Source organism: Lingula anatina, chromosome 4, assembly GCF_051362555.1.
Source record: "Lingula anatina isolate TDL-2025a chromosome 4, LinAna3.0, whole genome shotgun sequence".
Taxonomy (NCBI): domain Eukaryota; kingdom Metazoa; phylum Brachiopoda; class Lingulata; order Lingulida; family Lingulidae; genus Lingula; species Lingula anatina.
In genome coordinates, this window is record NC_141770.1 from 26,990,053 (window position 1) to 27,005,936 (window position 15,884).

A 15,884-nucleotide genomic window follows, 5' to 3' on the forward strand; every position below is an offset into this window, starting at 1 on the left:
ATATTATAGTTATTTACAAAAGAGTAGTAGTTCAAACACACGTACTTGAAAGCTTTAAATACTGCCATATAACTACCTTTTACGTATCCAAAAAATAGTCTTAAACTAATCTCCAAAAAACACTGACTATTCACACCATTTTTGATCAGAAAGTTCAGATTTCTATTTTCTGTATGCTATGTCCCTTTCTGTTAACAACTTTTCAGGAATTTAATTAGACTCAAAAAATCTAACCCCATCTCCCTTTTATGTGATACCTTGTTACAAGAATATTGAAATCTAATGGCCTAAATGTATTTGATTGATCGAGTTCCAAATAAGCAGTTTGTAAATTAAATTCTATGCCCATGTTTGCCTTACAATAAATCGTTTGCAGTGCACTCCATAGATTTTTTCTGGTTAATTAAACAATAAAAAATATGTTCTAGATTCTCTTTTGCACATTCACACATCATTATCAATTTCATTTTTTCAACTTTAATTAAGATGTAACAGGAAGAAATCTATGTAGATTTTAAAACAATGAAAAAGCCCCCGAAAACATAAAATACCGGCGTTTACATTTTTTTTTTTTTTTGTATAAGCCTCGGCAACTCAAAGTGTTAATCGTAAATTTAACACCTTTCTATTTTGAGGTGAGATAGCAATCGATATGGGACGTAACTTCATCCGCAAACAAGATTTTATCGCGAAAATTGGCAAAGTTGTCCAAGAGAGTGCAGACTACAATCCCTTGCCGTCATTTTGGTTTAAATGTTTTGTAATGGAGTTATGAGCCCCTAATTACAGATTTTCAGAAATGCATTATTTTGCTTAATCAACGATAAAATGTGCACTAAAACTTTTAAGAAAATCGCTGGTGGAGAACTAAATAGTGCCATTAAATCGGGGTTAAAGCGGTGATCATGGTTGCTTAGATCAAAGAGAAATTTGAGAAACCGATTTTCCAGTTTTCACCCCTAAATGACGATTATGACGTCACCCGTAAGATGGCATGTGTTTAAAATGTTAATTAATTTACTCACTGAACACTAAAGATATATTTATTACCCAAATTAAAGGGATAATAACTCTTGGTATGTGATCTATATTTCACAATAAAAACATTGTGAACAACTCATAGAAAAATAATATATTCTGTTTTAACACAAAAACAGCAGTTATAGCTATTATTCTGATATCTGAGCATGTATTCAGACTGCGTGACCTCCATTGATGGCTATACTCTGTTATAATCTCTTAAGAGATTTTAACAAAAAAACAAACTTTTTAGAAAAAAAAACAGGGACTCCCTTAAATGTAAGTAAGGCAGTAAATAAGGGGTTTGGGGCAAAGTGTGACAAGTTTTTCCTCCATTTTACCCCATTTTTCTTTTTTGGGACTTTTTTTAAAGACACTATGGAGTTCCTTACACTCCTTTTCGCTTTTATACACAATTTTAGCAACCAGTGGAATATATGGATATTCTATGAACTTCATATTCATTCCTCTCCTTTTACATGTATTTTAATGACTTTGCATATACCGTGATATTTAAGACAATCTAAAATTTACAAGTTGAATTTTCTATTAAATTCTGGCAGACCTAAAAATTCCCATTTTATTCCATTATATCACCAACTACTTTTACACTTTTTTCATACCATTTCTTATAAAATACAGTTTAAGGTCCTACAAGAATATCATTGTTATAGAAAAGAGGTTGATACAGTAATTTCTCAGCATCTAAAATACATTACTTCTTACATATTTTCATACTTTTAAAACGACATTTCAAAAATCATCTCTGTTCATTAGTTCCTTGGGGAAAGCATCTCCGAGCACCGTAAGGAGTTTGATAGCATGTATTCCATTTGCAGTTTTAAACATCGATAGCCATTTATCGCTTTAACTTTTGATTAATATTCCCTATAAAAGTTCCTAAATCTAACATCTTAAGTCCACCATTGGAATATACAACTGCTAAAACGGTACGTTTTATTTTATTTATCTTATTACCTCATATATGTAACCTAATAATGAATCATTTAGCCTCTTTATGCAAAACTCCTCCAGGTTAGGCAGCGATATAGGCAGATGGCTTAATTTAGGTATAATGAGCGTTTTTATCATCTTTATTCTACCCAGGGGAGTAACCAGTCTGTTCTTTCAATTTTTTAAAGTATTTTAGTTGGGAATTTGTTTCTTGAAATTTAATCTTACCATACTACTTAAATGTACATCAAATTCTACACCTAAAAGTGCAAATGAAGTACTACCCCATTCTAGTTCCCATCTATCATGGTGAAATACATCGGCGATAAAACGTTTGAATCCTATCCATGCAATCTTTATTTTGGCACTATTTATTTTCAGTCAAGATATTCTAGCATAGATGTCGAGAACATATAGTATAATGAGTCAAAGTATTGCCTAGATCCATCTAGAATTAAGCTATTATCATTAGCATATTTGGAGATGACATGCTCAATGTTTCTTATTTTAATATCTTAGCAAAAAAAACTTAGATAACATTCTTCCTGAATGCCCACGGTGAAATTTTATGCAATTTTTCGTGTGAATTTTACGATTTTAGCACCTATGTGGTCAGAATGAAGAAACGCACAACTTCAGACTTCTTTAAGTGGATTACACTAAGTTTTAAACTGTTTTAATATTGCCATGCCACCTTAGACCACCAAAGGTAGAAGAAAAAGAGATCAGCAACATGTTCAAACATTAGCATGATTATCGCAAGTCCAACGAACAATGCCGGAAGTATGCGATGTCATCTATGATAATGGTACGGCCCACGGGTTTCCGATTTACAAAGTTTGTCATATATCTAGCTTTCCAAATGGTAGAGGCTACGGATGACGTAAATCATCAAGATTTCACACAAATCCACACGGTCATCGTATGCCTCTATTTAGACGCCGTACGCAAAGGGATTTCAGTCAGCCTTCATGCACGGTACGGGTACCGCATGACAAATGTAATCCGGGTTCGAAGAGCTAATTCACGCTCTGCTGTCACCATGATTGGTTAGAAAACGACTGTCGTAAAATCTCTACATGATTTAGAATCGGGAACATAAATTTTAAAACCACATAAAACAATCTTACAGTACCGCATGTGTACCATAAAAGGTCAATTTATGATTCTTATTATCTTTGTGCTTTGCCATCAGCTTTAGAAAAAGCAAGGAAGAGTCTGCTATCATTGGCCCATCGATAGTTTTTATTCATAGTCATAGATCGTGAAATCATACGTCATTGCAATCATAGATATATTTGACCTCGGGGTCAATCCTAAAATACCAGTTCAATGGCACGGCTCCGTTTCATAAAGCACGTTCGATACCAAATTAAAAGCGAAGAAAGGACGAAGACTTTATCCTGGCGTTTATCGTAATTTTTTTTTACCAATGTTTGAGTGGGATTTAAAGAACGATGAATAGGACGTTGTAGCCTAGGGCGTTTAATGTAATTCGGGTGAGTTTGAGTGTGATTTGACGGTTATTCCTATTTTGGTTTGAATTTTTACGGTACGTGGATGGCATTCTTGTTTCGCAGGCTCTCTCTACTTTATTGGCTCTGTAGGACCCTATGAGGATTTAACGACATTCGTTTTGGAAACATAAACTGATTTTTTTTTTTGCTTTATGGTGGACTATTATAGCACTATAAGATCGTTTTATGTGGATTTGTAGATTATATATGCACCCGATTTTTAAACCATGTAGCGGTTTTACGACAATCGTTTTCTAACTAATCAAGCACTGATAATAACATCGGAGTTCAAGTGACTCCAAACTTGGAGTCCAGCAGTGGTGCCTAAAATGGAGAAATGCCATCCCAGACCCCACAGGAGGGTCACAATTGACTCCATTCACACATCGCTTCATCCCTTGATTTATCTCTACAAAAGAGTCACCATGACCCATATTAAGGAATTTTTGACTCCTTAGCACATCATGAACAAAAACAACAACAACAAGGACAAGGGGAGAGCACAGCAAGTATTGTTTATTTCACATTGTTGTGTCCACGGACGGGATTGAAACCACGTCCTCCCGCTCCAGGGGCGGACTCCCTAATCACTAGGCCATGCGGTCACATATGGTGTTGAAACCGCAATAACAAACAGTTTGTAAATCTGGTAATAAACAGCATGACACACACACCACAAATATACCAGTGAGTGAGCATACCTCGCCACTGACATGCATTGGTGGGTCAAACCTACAACCTGGAAACAAAACCTGCTGACCTGTATACCAACATATCACATAAAGGGTGTGGCAACTGAAAGCCCGGGTCAGTAAATAATTAACTGCACAAGTTCTGCATGCAGAGACACACAAAAAACCACTTGTTCATGCATAAAACCAACTATGGCCAATAAAGTAATGTTTATACTGACAAAGGATGATGAAAACTGTTCTCTCCACGCCATCTGCTCACTGCCATCACAAGTAATGAAACGAAGCTTACTGTCCAGCGAGCGAAAAGAGTCGTTGAAAGGACTCAGCCAGACACTGCCCCCCTATAATTTGACTCTGATTTTAGAGTCAGATTGACTCCATGAGAACCAGGGGGTGATTGACTCTGATACGAGAGTCTAAAGCTCTGGTAGTGGGGTAATTTGACCCTTATATAGGAGTCAAATTAACTCCATGAGGGTCAAGGGGTGCTGGACTCTGACTAGAGAGTCAAATGACTCCAATTTTATTCTCAGTGAGGTGAAAGCCAAGCATGAGCTTATGTTATCGTGACATGACGTTTTTATTTGTGCCCTTGCGATTTTTGCACAAATTTTCTAGTTCACTGGGTGAACTAGCTAAATCTATTTTATAGATTACGTACCCTGGCTACAAATTTCAAAGTACTCTCACGCTTGTTGATGACCTAAACTATGATTTCCATTTAGAATTACACAATTTATGAATAACTGCATTTTATTCGGTTATTAATGGATCGATTTTAATACAGTATAGTGACGCTCAATCTCAAGATGCAAAAACTAGTATACCTTATACTTAACTGCTAATGACTCATAATACATTTACATAAAAAATTCAGTTTTCTATGTCAGTTTTTTCTCGTCTACATACAATAAGTTGTTTGCTGGTTTATAAATAAAAAACTTTTTGAAATAAAATTTCTCTTATCAGCGGCAATGTTATTCACGCACATAAATTGAATGAAAATATCTTTAAATGAACTTTGGCAATATAAAATAACATATATCCAGTTTCGTTTTAAAATATAGACGAAATCTAAATGTACCACCTATTAAGCAAAATATTAGATAAATTCTTACGATTCAAGAGAACAAAAATGTTATCTAGAGAAATAGTATTTTATTTCTAATGCCTTTCTAAGATAAGGCAGGTGCACAAAAATATTATTATATACAGCATTAAAGCAAAGGTCCGATCACCGATATATAGCAATATATAAAACGCACCACTCACCTTCGCAGAGTGTAGCAAAACCATAATAGCGAACCATACAGTGGTAGTTCTTGTAGACATCATCAGAATCGCTTAGGACAACAGGGTTGCTGTACGCCATGCAGGCATCTCTTAAGGCTGAGTTCAGAGGGCGTGGCCGAGGTACAGGACGCACTCTTCCATTGATAAACTTGAACTCACAGGGACCAAAGGCCTCTTTCTCAACTTCCCGGAAGCATGTTCTTAAATTCCATTCCGGTTTAGGCACGAATATACCATTACATCCGGGTTCTTCCATTTTCCTTAAAACACAAATCGAGGAGCTGCAATTTACAATACATTTACATAAAAAATTCAGTTTTCTATGTCAATTTTTTTCTCGTCTACATACAATAAGTTGTTTGCTGGGTTATAAATAAAAAACTTTTTGAAATAATATTTCTCTTATCAGCGGCAATGTTATTCACGCACATAAATTGAATGAAAATATATTTAAATGAACTTTGGCAATATAAAATAACATATATCCAGTTTCGTTTTAAAATATAGACGAAATCTAAATGTACCACCTATTAAGATAAAATATTAGATAAATTCTTACGATTCAAGAGAACAAAAATGTTATTTAGAGAAATAGTATTTTATTTCTAATGCCCTACATTTTTAACGTCAAGATTAAAGCTGAGGCAAGTGCACAGAATTATTATTATATACAGCATTAAAGCAAAGGTCCGATCACCGATATATAGCAAGATATAAAACGCACCACTCACCTTCGCAGAGTGTAGCAAAACCATAATAGCAAACCATACAGTGGTAGTTCTTGTAGACATCATCAGAATCGCTTAGGACAACAGGGTTGCTGTACGCCATGCAGGCATCTCTTAAGGCTGAGTTCAGAGGGCGTGGCCGAGGTACAGGACGCACTCTTCCATTGATAAACTTGAACTCACAGGGACCAAAGGCCTCTTTCTCAACTTCCCGGAAGCATGTTCTTAAATTCCATTCCGGTTTAGGCACGAATATACCATTACATCCGGGTTCTTCCATTTTCCTTAAAACACAAATCGAGGAGCTGCAATTTACAAAGTCGTCAGCTTGTGTCCCAATGCAATAAACTGCGAGTCTCCACGGTTCCCCGCCATTCTTGATACCATTGCAAGCTGCGCAGTACTTGTTTCTGAAGGTGATCATTGTATCTGGGTCGGTGACTGGCTGGTACAATAGCGCGTCTTCTGTGAGGCTAGTGTTAGAGATTTCAGTGCACTTGATACGACTTTCCTCTTCCATCCAAGACAACGGACACTGGTCCACCATCCAAAAAATTGGTCCAACCTTGTCCGCATAGGGTAATGGAGTTTGTTGGCTATGTCGACGTAAAGTTGGACTTCTTCTACAGGAGCTTTTCTGTGCCAGGGAAATAGACACAGGGTCGATATGTTTTACCCCGCTTATCCAAGAAGATGCTTCGTCAGGGGATGAAGTCGAAGTGGTAATGTTATTTTGAATTTCTGTTAAGTTGGTTCCAGGGAATGTTACAAAATGAGAGGTATTTTCCGTAATTGGTAATGCGACAGAGGCGGCACACGTCGTCGTGTTTTCAGTCACTCCATAACAGCAGTCACCATACAGGACGCACAGAGGGTCACAGTTGCAGTGGGTCTGAATGCTAAAAAAACGAGACCCAATCCTTATACAGAGCCATTTATACGGCGTTAGAGTCACGTCTGGGAAAGAATAGTTCCCACTGCTGTGATCCGACCTTTCCTGGAATATATCCTCTTGACTGGATGACCCCTGGGTGACTGCATCGTTCATTCCCCCCTCAGTACTGAGCGACTCTTGTGGGACTTCTACGAGCATTCCTACCTCAGTAGTGGGCGACTCTTGTGTAACATCCATGTTCATTCCACCCTCAGTAGTGGGTGACTCTTGTGTAACGTCCACGAACGATTTGCCCTCAGAAGTGGGCGACACTAGTGTGACGTCCACGTGCGATCCACCCTGAGTAGTAAGCGGCTGTTGTGTGGTTTCGTCGGTGATTCCTCCTTCAGTGGCTTGCGCTTTTTTAGTGGTTATCTCTTGCATTCCATTTTCAAGATGTGATGACAACATCGTGAATCCCGCTAGCGCCCAATTTTCAATATTGCTCGACTTTTGAGTTAGTCCATTAGATGGACCATTTTCTTGGGCAAATAAAAGCATGACAGTCGCCGGCTGAACAAATATTAGCGCGCATAAAGCGAGGCTGATGATCATCATGTTTCTGAATATGAAATCACTGTGCAGTCGCAGCTCAGAACTGACGTAGATCAGAGCTTGCTGGCCATTTATACCTCTCACACCGTTCTTGGAAGAGACTAGTTACTGTCGCTGAGCAAGATATCACCAAAGTACGTCGGCGGCATTGCATGCATTGAGAGCTGATGAACAAGAACATTAAGAATCATGGTAGGACACACCATTGTAACAGTCACGTTTATTGGGATGATTAGTTTCTAATTTCGAGTGCTCCACGTCAACAAGTTTTCAAGAGTTGAAGATTACTGTCATCTTGTTGATCACCCAGTGTGTTTTTAACGAATGGGAGAATTCCAGTAGCGATAAATTGGAACGCATCTCATCAGCCTACATAGGTCGTTGACATGGCTGACAGTTGGTCGCTATAACTTTACTAAAACAAGGCGGTCAGTTGGTACATTTTTGGTTACCGCATATTTTCACCTTGTAATATTTTCATAAGTAAATGTACAATTTATACACTACCATCATACCCAGCATCTTATCCAAAAAATCTCAGAAACCTCGATGCAAACCAATTAGGAAGCATTGCAGGCTAAAACAACCTAAAACTTCAATCATTAAAAATCTTTTTGACTTCTAGAAAAATGCATAACCTGTGCCTGAAAGACTGATGCAAACGACCCCAAATTTTATCTTTCCTAAAAGGCTCCAAGTTGATGATCATCTTGGTTCTGAATACTAAATCACTGTGCAGTAGCAGCACATGACTGGTCATTCATACTTCTCACACAGTTCTTGGAAGAGACAAATTTACTGCCGCTGAGCAAGAAATTACCAAAATACGTCGGCGGTCTTGCATGCATTGAGAGCTGGTGAACAAGAACACCAAGAGTCATGGTAGGACACACCACTGTAACAGTCACGTTTATTGGGATAATTAGTTTGTTATTTCGAGTACTCCACGTTAACAAGTTTTGAAGAGTTGAAGATCACTGCCATCTTGTTGATCACCCGGTGTGTTCTTAACGTATCGGAGAATTCCAGTAGCGATAGTATAGAACACAACTCTTCAGCCTACGTATGTCATTGATCAGACACGCACCGTAAAACAAACATATTCTGGAATGAACCCAGATCTGTCCTTTTACAATCTCTACACAAACCAGTGGAACAAAAATGGTAGTACAATGTACAAGGAATGTAACTCCAGGGTCCGATGGGATCGGTGTAGGTTCGGGGTAAACGGAAGGTACATGTAGTGGGGCTTTACCGTGTACATGGGGCACAAAAAAATATGACTTTATACTTTTTGCACCACGATTGTGATGATATCTTTAATATTACAGTCCAAGATCGTACAGCGCGGAAGCCGGCCCTGGCAACGCATGCACAACAGCAAAGATTTGTGTCATCAATTAGCAAGAGAATAAGTGAAATTAATTTGTAACCTTGGTAGAGGGATGCTTTTCTAAAAGAACTGACGTCCTGGGGCACACGTTACTGGGATTTGATGCCCGTGGGACAAAACTCCCCCAAGGTATTCGAGCCCTTCAGGAGTACTGTTCCTACTCCCTCGGTGGCAGTGTTACAACCTTTTGGCAAATTCAAGCAATTTCAGACATAAATTCGTTACCAAAGGCCGTATGAGGCTGCTAGCAGATGCCCAGCATTCGCTGACACATTTGGGACATTTTTTTGGTTACCGAGAGAAGCGACTGAAAATGAAAAATATCAGGATCCCAAAGAGAGGCTATGGGTTCCATCATGGTTGCCAGTTGGTCGCTATAATCTTACTAAAACAAGGCGGTCAGTTGGTACATTTTTGGTTACCGCATTTTTTCACATTGAAATATTTTCATAAGTATATGTATAAACCCTACCATCTTATCCTAAATATCTCAAAAACCTCTTTGCAAGCCATTTGGGAAGCATTGCAGGGTAACACAACCTAAAACTTCAATCATTTAAAATCATTTTGGCTTCAAGAAAAATGCATAGACTGTGCCTGAAACACTGATGCAATCGACCCCCAAATTTTGTGTTTCCTCAAAGGTTGCAAGTTGATGATCATCTTTGTTTTGAATACGAAATCACTGTGCAGTCGCAGCACAGGACTGGTCATTTATACATCTCACACCGTTCTTGGAAGAGACAAATTTACTGCCGCTGAGAAAAATACGTTGGCGGCCTTGCATGCATTGAGAGCTGGTGAACAAGAACACTAAGAGTCATGGTAGGACATGCCGCGGTAACAATCACGTTTATTGGGATAATTAGTTTGTTATTTCGAGTATTCCACGTTAACAAGTTTTCATGTGTAGTAGCGAGGAATTAAAACGCAACTCTCCAGATGAGCCTACATATGTCGTTGATCATACACGCAGCAAAAAACAAACATATTCTAGAATGAGCCCAGATCTGTCCGTTTACGACCTGTACACAAAACAATGGAACAAAAATGGTAGTGTAAGAAATGCAACTTCAGGGTCCGATGGGATCGGTGAAGGTTAGGGGAACACGGAAGGCATTGAGGTCTTTTCGTAGGACACAAAAACTTTTGACTTTCTACTTTTTGCACCACGCTTGTCATGATATCTTTAACATTACAGTCCAAATTCGTACAAAACGGGTGCCGGCCCTTGAAACGCATGAAAAAAAAATCAAAGATTTGTGTCATCAATTAGCAAGAGCATAAGTGAGATTAATTTTTGGTCTCGGTAGAGGGACGCGTTTCTATAAAAACAGACGTCCTGGGGAATGCGTTACTGAGATTTGATGCTCGTGGGACAAAACTCGACCAAACTATTTGAGCCCTTCAGGAGTACTGTTCCTACTGCCTCGGTGGCAATGTGGTACAACCTTTTGGCAAATTCAACCAACTTCAGACACAAATTCGTTACCAAAGGTCGTATGAGGGCGCTAGCAGGTAGCCGGCATTCGCTGACACATTTGGGACATATTTTTGTGCATCGACAGGAGCGACTGAAAATGAAAAATATCAAGATCCCAAAGAGGGGCTATGGGTTCCATCATGGTTGACAGTTAGTCGCTATAACCTTACAAAAACCAGGCTGACAGTTGGTACATTTTTGGTTAACGCATGTTTTTCACCTTGAAATAATTTCATGTGTAAATCTATCATTTATACCCTACCATCTTATCCTTAATTTCCGGGAAACATCGATGCAAATCATTTGGCAAGCATTGCGGGCTAAAACAACCTAAAACTTTCATCATTTTCATTTTCAGTAATCTTTTTGGCTTCAAGAAAAATGCAAGATTTATGCCTAAAACATTGATGCAAACGACCCCAGATTTTGTGTTTCCTAAACGGCTGCAAGTTGATGATCATCTTGGTTCTGAATACAAAATCACTCTGCAGTCGTAGCACAGAACTGGTCATTTATATATCTCACACAGTCGTTGGAAGAGGCAAATTTACTGCCGCTGAGCAGGAAATTAACAAAACACGCCGGCGGCTTTGCATGCATGGTGAACAAGAACACCAAGTTCACCAAGAGTCATGGTAGGACATGCTGCTGTAACAGTCACGTTAATTTGGATAATTTGTTATTTCGAGTACTCCACGTCAACAAGTTTTCAAGAATTGAACATTACTGCTATCTTGTTGATCACCCAGTGTGCTTTTAACGTATCCAGCATCGATAGATTGGATCGCAATTCTTTAGCCTACATATGTCGTTGATTATACACGCAGCAAAAAACAAACATATTCTGGAATGAACCCAGATCTGTCAGTTGACAGTACGACCTCTACACAAACCGGTGGAACGAAAAAAGGTAGTGCAAGGAATGCAACTTCAGGGTCCGATGGGATCGGTGCAGGTTTGGGAATACCCATTCAGTAATGGGATGTCAAGCCGTTGCTGAAATTCTGATGCATTTGTCCTAATGGATTTTTTTCTTGATACGAGAAAAATAAAATATTTTGTGCAGCTTTACATTTATCGCTACTCGCACTCCCGCCATGATGTTCACATTACTCTCTTATGAGAACAAAAGACCGCGTGCTTAACCGGAAGTACTATTGATGAAAGACTGTCACTGCCATATCCGTTTGAACGCAGAGAAAATATAAAATATCCCTTCATAGTGTTTTGCTTAAATATAATTGATCTCTGATGTCGTAGGGCCTGTGCGGTTACGGTCACACTGGACAAACATCCTAGTAACTGTCTGAGGTTGCAAAAACTGATTTGTTACCTGTGTATATTATTTGTTGATATAATTCAGTGGATGAAAACATCAAAATAAATAATAATAATATTTGCTGATTACGTCCTTCTACATTTCTCTGCATCCGTCTTCTTTTAATTGTTCACTACAGAACATTTACATGAAGATACATGCACAGCAATGAAACGGGTTTTATTTACTGGCGTTTTTACCAATTTGTTTAACAAAACATTAAAAGAAATAAACAAAGCATAAGAAATTAGCACATCCGCTAAGGCTCATATGTAATTTCGTGGTAGAACTGAGGCAAGGCTGCTATACGTAGTCAGCACTGTTGTGTTAGCATAGTACTGGAATCATGGAGTGAAATAGGAGTGAAAATATTGGCGATGCAAAGAATAAAACAGAAGACTCGGTGCAGCTGGTTGCCAACCTCCGAACCGGAGATATTAAAGTCATAAAAATTGTAGTCATATTTTACAATTCAATAAATAAGCATATATCTGTAACTTTGTACGAAATTAGATCTAGAGTTATTTCAAAGATGATATTTTAGGTTATCAATAACGGTATTATACATGATTTTAACATGATTTTCATTATCTCTGATAATAATATATTTTTATTTATATCATTTCATAATATCACATCATATCATATCATAATACATTTTATTGATATCATTTTGGTTCTTCAAAGACGAATTGCGCAATGTTCGTTTAGCTCAATGCAAAAACTTTTCTATTAAGTGATTTTAAGATCAAAGTTGATGTTTCACATGGAATGATATTAAAACAGAAATCGGGTTGCTTTTCTATTTTCTAAACTCACAACAATCAGTTCTAAGAAAGTAAGTAATGGTCTGAATAAGAAATCAAAAATGTGATCAACATTTAATAAAAAAAAAATTTAAAATCATTCTCTGATATATCCTAAAATAACTGCAATGATTTTGAGGAAAGCAGGTACTTTATAGCAGCAATATTACAAAATTGTCTTATTTGGTATTGATTTACATAACAAAATATAAGTCTATTTTGACCCAACATAATAACTAGAAGTAAATCAAATATAACTGTGTCTAGTCATTAAAATGAAATAATTGGTTACAGTTAAAGACGAATAGACAGTCATCCACTTAATAAAATGAAATACTGGTAGCAGTTTATGACGAAAAGACAATCTTTCTCCGAATCAGTGATCTACAGAATGCATATCGTTACCGGCCACAGCATCACGATCTGCTAATACGTTAAAACAATAAACTAATTCTTTCTTGAAACTTCTCTCAACGAACTAGAATTAACACAATTTGCCAATATCTGCGACGAAGCGTAGCTGTAGAACAAGATATCAGTTAGAACGGATAGAGGACACATGTAGTCACGTGCTCCACTTTCCATTTGCATCTCGAACAAAATCTTGCACAGGTCATTTGCATTAATTACAATTTAAGGTTATATACCAGTATATTGTACCTATATATTTGAGGTTATACCAGTATATTGTACATATACTTGAGGATCGATCGTGTCTAAATCAGAAATTGCTATGTGCAGAATTCTTGTCTTATTTGTTTTAGTTCTACAATTCAAACAAAAAAGGGTACTGTGGTACATGCACGTATATATGTCAGCGCGACTCCTGGCAATTACTGTTTGATATTTATCTTGGACATTTGGGTGTCGGTCTCCTCCCCCATGTAAGCGCGACTTCTTGTCGGAGACATTTTATAATTCATAGGTAATTTCAGTAACTTCACGTAATAACTTAAAACTCCTTATAATACGTTATGTAAAGCCTAAAGAGACAGAGTAAGCTACGATGACTATTCCGATTTAGAAGCCATGGTTTAAAAAGTTCATGAAGCCATTGTCTTGATACTAAAAAGTGTGATTCCCCACATATCGTCAGAATGTACCTAAGCAAGCGTAGTAGTAGTAGTAGTAACGCGTTATCCAATCTAAAAGCATTCAACAGTGTCTGCAGTATTTCGAGCCCGTTTCTAAGGATGAGTGCGAATAAGGGGGTAAAAGTGCCCACTTTTGTACATGAAAAATAAATTGTGAATGAATGGAAAAAAATTGATGCCAAATTAAAGTTGGGGTCTTACACTTTTATAATCCACTTAAAAAAATTATTTTCATTGAATTTGAAATATGAAAAATTAATGTCAAAATGACCTTGTCAAATATTCATGAAAATGTGTGTTTTAGGGGGGGTCTGAATTGCAATGCTACGTATCTTTAGTTACAGTAAGGTGACAACTGTGAAATTTTGTAATTGGGCACAGAAGGTGCCCATGTAAAAAAGTAAGGCAACATGTGGCCAATCATTGTTTGTGATCAATATTTTGATTGCTTTATTTATACATGTAGTGCTAATTGAAAGAAGAATCTTACAGTGACTTGAGGATAAAAGATGTTCATTTTTTATATGAGCCCCTGCCTCAGACAAGCTAATTATCCATGGTTGAAAAGATATGAATATAAGGTGAGATATATGTGAAAATCAGCTTGTCTGAGGGTTGGGCTCGATATGTACTCAAACTAAATAGGGACATTTTCAGTCCATATGCTAGCAGGCGGCCATGTTTATTCCTGCCATGAGGTAGCTGCCACATGCTTACTTAGGATGGCTAGGCAGATACAGTGAAACTTTTGTACAAAAAGAACAACCCGAAATAAAATGTAGGTCTTTGAAAGGAAAATAGGGGTTAGAGTGGGTAAAATATTTTTAATTACAACCAAAAAAAAGTCATTTTCATATATGTAATGCATGCTATCATCAAAAAAAAAAAAAGGAAATATGGATAGGAAATAGAGTCCAAATACAGTAAGTATATCTTACTTTCATTCTTATTTCTTAGGATAAAGAAAGATTAAATGTAAAATGTGCTTCAGACATTCAAAGTTATATTAATTATCATAATAGCAGATGTACATTGTGGTGGCTCCTACTTTATATAGAGACCCATGCATGCTGTAATAGACCTCTACACATAAGGGTGGCTAAACCCAACCCCCTCTAATGGGCATGAAAGTACAATTTGTACAACCAAAATTGTTGTGTAAATGTCCTCTTTCATGTCTATTTTGCATAAAAAGTAAAATAAAAGGCTCCATCACACACCCTAGTTTTGTTACTTATGACCTAATCTTCCACACCAGCACTATTCATAAAAGCTTTGCAGAGTTTTTTTTCTTCTTTTTTTTTCACCAAAATGCTATGAATGGCTTTATTTGTCAGTGAAAACCTATTGACTTGGTAAATAGTCCATACAAGAGACCACCAGCCTATAATAATTACCAGAAGTTTACCAGATAAAGCAAGCTAGCCAATATACTGATGAGCATCTGCTAGATGGCCAGTTTGAAATCAGTGTATGCAAGAATGCACCTGATTTAATCAGATCCAAAATAGTTAATTAAGACACACATCTAGCCACCAGTACACATTATGGATTCGGACCTCCCATAGCAAAACTAGACCCATCAGTGGCGGGTACTGACAGTGTAAAGCTGGTTCCAAGACAGTTGGAAGCTGTGCACATATCGCTTTAGTCCTGTGGTATATGGGGTTTGACATGAGGCAGGGATACAATCGAAAATTATGTTGTGGAGAAGGCTGTTTGGATACCTCACATTTACCAACATCAAGTGGTGACAGTATTAGCAAGACAAAATGTGTTTTGGACAGCACATCTGATTAATTATCTATTGTTTCATTATACATTTTTTATACTCATATTTGTATATTTTGTATAATAACTCTTGAATTGCATTATCATTACATAATCATATATGAAGTACTTTTTAGGTGATTTAATTTCATTGTCATACAGATTATTGGCCATAACTGTTATTATGTGTACTATATTTTCATTTAGTTTTTAGTTATACCTTATCATTATTTTGGTGCAATTTATACCTTGTTTATTTTATGGTTTATGGAAACATTCCAAATAGCTGTTTAGAGTGCTTTTACACATGATTTTTTTGTTGTT